Source organism: Crocuta crocuta, unplaced genomic scaffold, assembly GCF_008692635.1.
Source record: "Crocuta crocuta isolate KB4526 unplaced genomic scaffold, BGI_CrCroc_1.0 scaffold5, whole genome shotgun sequence".
NCBI classification, from domain to species: domain Eukaryota; kingdom Metazoa; phylum Chordata; class Mammalia; order Carnivora; family Hyaenidae; genus Crocuta; species Crocuta crocuta.
The window spans coordinates 4,203,181-4,209,180 of record NW_027530500.1 but is presented as its reverse complement, the minus strand read 5'-3'; the positions used below and the strand labels follow the sequence as shown (position 1 = coordinate 4,209,180).

Genomic DNA, 6,000 nt, shown 5'->3' with positions numbered 1-6,000 from the left:
ATTTGGACATCACCTCTGATTCTTTTCTTTGCATCACAGCAACCTGACCATATACAAAAAGGACCAGCTAGATTTTGAGTAGAAAATATATCTTTTGGGAATATATAATCTAAGGAAAGCTCAGATGACTATAGTGAGAACCAGAACTTCAGTGTTGAGGGTTATAAGCTTTGGGTGAGATCAAGTTTCAGATGGGTTATTTCAAAGACAAAGAAACTACCTTCAAGTTGGTATCTAAAATTGACTACTATTTTTTCTTTGAAGTAAGTTCAAAATAGTCATTCATTTAGGGAATTCTGGCCACAATATTGCTTTTGTGAATTTAAATTCTATAGATACAGACATATCATAATGTGTGGTAGGTACACTATGTATTATACTGTATACTGTATTAAGATATATAGATATAGATGTAATCATGTGTGATATATATATTATGTGCTATATATACTATATATAATATATCTAGTATATTATAGATTATAGGATATATGGTTAAATATATGATTATATCCATATGGGGCCACTTAAATATTAAATATAAAATTATATTTTACTAGAACCACATATACATAGATTTTGACTCTCAAAACACATCGAAGAATCCAATCTGAAAAACAATCTGGAAAAACTTCACAATCTTTAAAGATTCACAAAGGCATATTCTTGACTTATAGAAAAAAACCTCATTGACACTTTTAATGCCAGCACATTTTGATAGGAACTCTTTTTTTTTATGTTTATTTACTTTGAGAGAGACAGAGTGTGAGCAGGGGAGGGTCAGAGAGAGAGAGACAGAGACAGAATCGGAAGCAGACTCCAGGCTCTGAGCTGTCAGCACAAAGCCCAATGTGGGACCCAAACCCAGAGCTGTGAGATCATGACCTGAGCCAAAGTCAGATGCTTAACCTACTGAGCCACCCAGACGCCCCAGGAACTCTTAAGACAAATTAGAAAATACAAGTCCACAGAAGAGATGAAGAAAGCCAAGAATATTAGAACAAGAAGACAAGGTAGTGGGAAAGTGTAATAAGAGACAAAACATGTTCTTGTTATTGGCCACAGAAAGTCAGAGTTATGCTCAATATTTGGTCAGATACACATGGCACTGAATTTAGTGGGTATTTCACTGAATAGGCTGCCAACAGAGCTCCAAGCCTTCTGCCTCAACTGTGTAAGCAATTACTGTATGTCAGGCATTGGTATAGCCATGAAGGATACAAAAATGCATAAGACATTCCACTTGGTTCTTCTGATATTTAGAACCGGTTACATAGGAAACATATTTGGCTGTTGAAATAAAGAATCAAAATAACAATTCAAGACACATTTATGGCTCTCACATAATGATACTTGGTTATATCCAGGCTTCTTCTTTCTCACTGCTTGGCCATTCCCTGGAGTCTGAACTTCTCTGTGTCATCTTAGGTATCTCACCACCATCTCCCATGTAGGCTGTAGTACAGAAGCAAGAAAGTAGTTCTTTTCCTGAAAGGACACGTCATTTCTATTCGTATACCACTAACCAGAACTTAGTGACATGGTTTTACCTCACTGCAAAGAAACACTGTAAGTGCAACCTTTAGCTGGGTGGCATACTCCCCTGAAAATTCCATTGTTATAGGGAATGGAAGAATGGTTATGGGGGAACAACTAACAGTCTCCATTACTTTGTCTAATAGAGGTTGCATTGAAAAAGGAAAGTAATCTATATTCTTCCATTTATTCTCTATGTCTTTCTCTTGCCAATGGATATTTATTTACTTTAAAATTCTCCTCATGTACCTGTCCAGCCCCCTAGACAGCCACCAGCAAAAGCAAAATGATTAAAAAGGGTGAAAAAAAGTAAAGTAGCTCTAAATATTTAATAGCAAACCCTAGTAGGGGTGACTATGTGGCTCAGTCGGTTAAGCATCTGACCGGCTCAGGTTATGATCTCATGGCTCGTGAGTTTGAGCCCCACATCAGGCTGAATGCTGACAGCTCAGAGCCTGAAGTCTGCTTTGGATTCTGTGTCCCCCTGTCTTTATGCCCCTCCCCCATTCATGCTCTGTCTCTCTGTCTCTCAAAAGTAAACATTAAAGGGGCACCTGGATGGCTCAGTCAGTTAAGCGTCCAACTTCGGCTCAGGTCATGATCTCATGGTTCGTGGGATTGGGCCTCACATCGGACTCTGTGCTGGCAGCTAGCTCAGAGCCTGGAGCCTGCTTCAGACTCTGTATCTCCCTTTCTCTCTGACCCTCTCCTGCTCATGCTGCCTCTCTCTCTCTCAGAAATAAATAAAAAAATAAAAATAAAAAATAAACATTAAAAACATTAAAAAAATAAAACAATAATTTTTTTAAAAATGCCTGGTACATAGTTCTTGCTCATGGTAATGACCCTGAACGTTTTGAACTATATTCTACTCAAAAAAAAAAAAAAAAAACTTGGACAGGTGAAACATTGGTATAAAATATTACTATAATTATTTTTCTTAAAATTGCATGATAAAAAATCTACATCTATCATTTATGGAATTCTTCCTTCTCTGAAAAATTGTTGGACATATCAGGTGTAGCAATAATAATATTGGTAGTAACAAAGACTTACCTACATGATACCTGAAAACTCTAAACATCTTTCATAGGCCATCATCTTATCATTGCACATTTGGTTTTTTTTAATTACATAGACTGTAAACAACTTAAGAGCAATGAAAAATGTTTATTTCTCTATATTCTGTCCATATGTAAACAGCGATCAAACCCATGCTATGTGGAAAGACCTGGGCTAGATTCTGAGATGCCTCAATGGATAGAAAATACAAACATACATGCATTACTTAGAATAGGGAACTACTAGATAAAGAGTAAATAGGTATTGATTAGCTGATAGATTTTTCTGGCATAGTACCTAGTTAGGATGAGAGGAAATAAAATTAGGTTGTTGGTCTCTTTGCAATTTCCAACAACCTGTGGATAAATATTCATCTCTTGGGAAATCATTCAGCTCTAAAATAGGGCTGGTCTGGCAAAACTATGGTTTCAGTTTAAGTGTTCCTTTGCCTAATTTCTCCCTGTTACTCATAATCACCCCCTGCTTAAATACCCTGGGTACTTATCCTCTTCAACATGATTCTAAATATCTAGATGATCATCCCCCACACTTTATTTTCATTTGGCCAAGCTCCCACTATATAATTATTTTAATCAAGAGCACCATCTCCTTTAACCATGATAGCAAGTGATGCCATTTCCAGAGCACGGTGGAAATTAAAATGGTTAGAATCCAATTTGATTTGCTGTGTGATGGTGATTCAGAGGGGATGGAGGAGAGGCGTGTGTGCTGTGTTTGCCACAGTGACAGTCAGGGGCTGCGTGCTGCCAGATTGGCATAATTTCTGCCTATGAGCGGTTTGTTTTTTGTTTTTTTGTTTTAATTTCAGAATGGAATTGTGGAATTTCTATTATTGAAACATTCAGGGGGTACTGGAGTAGTGTTGAATATTATATGTTGGTGTGTAGAATAGCCTGCCTAGAGACACTCAATATATGGTTGAAATAGATGAAAATACAGGGGGCACTTGGGTGGCTCAGTTGGTTGAGTGTCCAACTTCAGCCTAGGTCATGGTCTCACGGTCTGTGAGTTCATGCCCCGTGCTGGGCTTTGTGCTGACAGCTCAGAGACTGGAGCCTGCTTCAGGTTCTGTGTTTCCCTCTCTCTCTGTACCTTTCTCTCTCTCTCTCTCTCTCGATAATAAATAGACATTTAAAAAAAGATTTAAATAAATGATAACACAGATGATTGTAAAATAAGCCACTGACTTGGCACAGTGTCCCCCAAACCACAGTGTGTGTAAGATCCTCTGCGGAGCTGCTAAAATGCAAATTTCCAAGCCCTCTCCCCAGAAATTCTGACCAGTCAGTGTGATGTAAGGCCCTGGAATCTGCAATGCAAATAATTGAAAGACACTGTGCATGATTCAGTTACAGCTCAGAGATAGATTGCACCCTTTACAGAATGTTGGGAATTCTGATATCAGACATATAAGCCACACAGGTTGAAATAGGATATAAAATGTAGGGGGAGGAGGATGGAGTTTTCATAGGTCATCCTTCCCTTTCAAGATGTACTGGATTTGGTCCTCTTTAAATTCATGTTTGTGGGACTGCTGGAAATGAATACACATATGTTCATACAGGGTTTTACAGAAGTAAATAAGGATGGACCATTGCACAGGAAGCATTAGACATTCTTTATGGCTGTGGATACCCAGACTCCAAATTGCTTGCCTGCTCTTGGAACATGGTCTTCAAGAGTGAACGCAGGTTTATCCACATGGATGTGACAGCCCTGTAAACATGAGGACCTTGCCGTCTGTCCACAGCAGTTGTGTCCAGTCTCTACACCGAATAAATTAGAAATTAACAAATGCCCAGAAGACAACAGTTTGATTGATCTCACCTAAATGCCCACATTTCCAGTCCCGCCTCATTATGACTCAATGGGATTGGAACGTGAACACATCAAATCAGAAAAAATATGAAAAGACAAACAACTGATTATTATTTAGTAAACATCCCTTCTGTGCCTAAGAAAACTATCCTATTTGGGTTTGGTAATCAGGAAAGATGATTTATTTTCTAATTTCACTTTATAAGCCCACCCTTCCATCTAGGAAAATAAAGTGTAAAAGTCAGGCCAACAAACTCTATTTTTTCAGTAGAAGCTAGAATCAGTGAACTTCTATGACCTTTGTTTTTCCTCTTTATCTTTTTTTTTTTTCCTGGCATTTTCCAACTGTGCCATAATGTGTCAGGGTACAAACTCTGGAAGAAAAAGAGAGAGAGAGAGAGAGAGAGAGAGCACAAACTGTCCATTCATTGAAAAACAAACAAAACCCCAGCTATCATCTTCATAAATGTCATCCCTGCTGTTGCCCAGGCAGTGTTGGTAATTACATGTGTTGAAGGGCATCCCATTGGATGTGATGGGTTTTGATATTCTCTTTCCTTTGGGACCAAATATGTACATTTTGCTACATCCAGCATATATTATGGAAGCGATATGGGGTCAATGATTTTAGCAAGGGGCATGGACTCATTAAAGGGCAAGCCAGTGACTTTACTGAACGTGACCAAGTGCCCCTCAAGAGAAGAGACATAACCCCACCATGGATAAGAGGGTAGGAACACTCTGACATGGCCCAATTCTTCCTTCTATACCTTGGGTAAGTTGTTTAACCTCCCTAAGTCTCATGTCTCCAGCCTACCAAATGGGCCTAACATAACTCCTTTTATAGAATATTAAAAGGGCTAAAAAGAATGGCATATCTAAATCTACAATTACTGGTTCGCCTGGGTGGCTCAGTCAGTTGAGCATCTGACTTTGGTTCAGGTCATGATCTCACAGTTCATGGGTTTGAGCCCTACATCGGGCTCTGTGCTGACAGCTAGCTCAGAGCCTGGAGCCTGTTTTAGATTCTGTGTCTCCCACTCTCTCTGCCCCTCCCCCACTGATGCTGTGTTTCTCTGTCTCAGTAATAATAAACATTAAAAAAAATTAAATCTACAATTACTAGCAAATATCACCTTTATTTTCTCACTGTCTCCTGTGAAGTGCAGGCACCTTAGGGCGATACAAAGATTTGTAATGCTATGCTTGACACAAAGAAATGTTTTACAAATGAATGAAACCAAAGTTCCCATCTTAGAGAGAGTACAATCTATAAGGAAATATGAGGAACAGACCTAAAGAATGGCCTTACCAAGTAGTGAGCCTATCATGGGATTGGAAATGAAGGGGATAACATTTGTTCTGATATCTGGTTATTAAAAAGGGATTTTTAAATGACATTTAATCTTAATTTCCTTTCTGAATCACAATTACATAAAAGGAGTTTGGAAAACTTGCATAAAGTGATTTTCAATGGCTGCATAATAGTTCCTTATGTGATTGTGCGGCAATTTATTTAATCATTGCTCTATTGAAGGGATTTAGATTATATCCCATTTTTTT

General features: G+C 38.3%; 1 protein-coding gene across 2 annotated transcripts in view; it reads left to right on the top strand.

Moving 5' to 3' along the window:
- Window positions 1-6,000, top strand: part of CNTNAP5 (contactin associated protein family member 5) — an 801,668-nt gene that overhangs the window by 619,183 nt on the left and 176,485 nt on the right. The gene's annotated exons all lie outside the window — the stretch shown is intronic.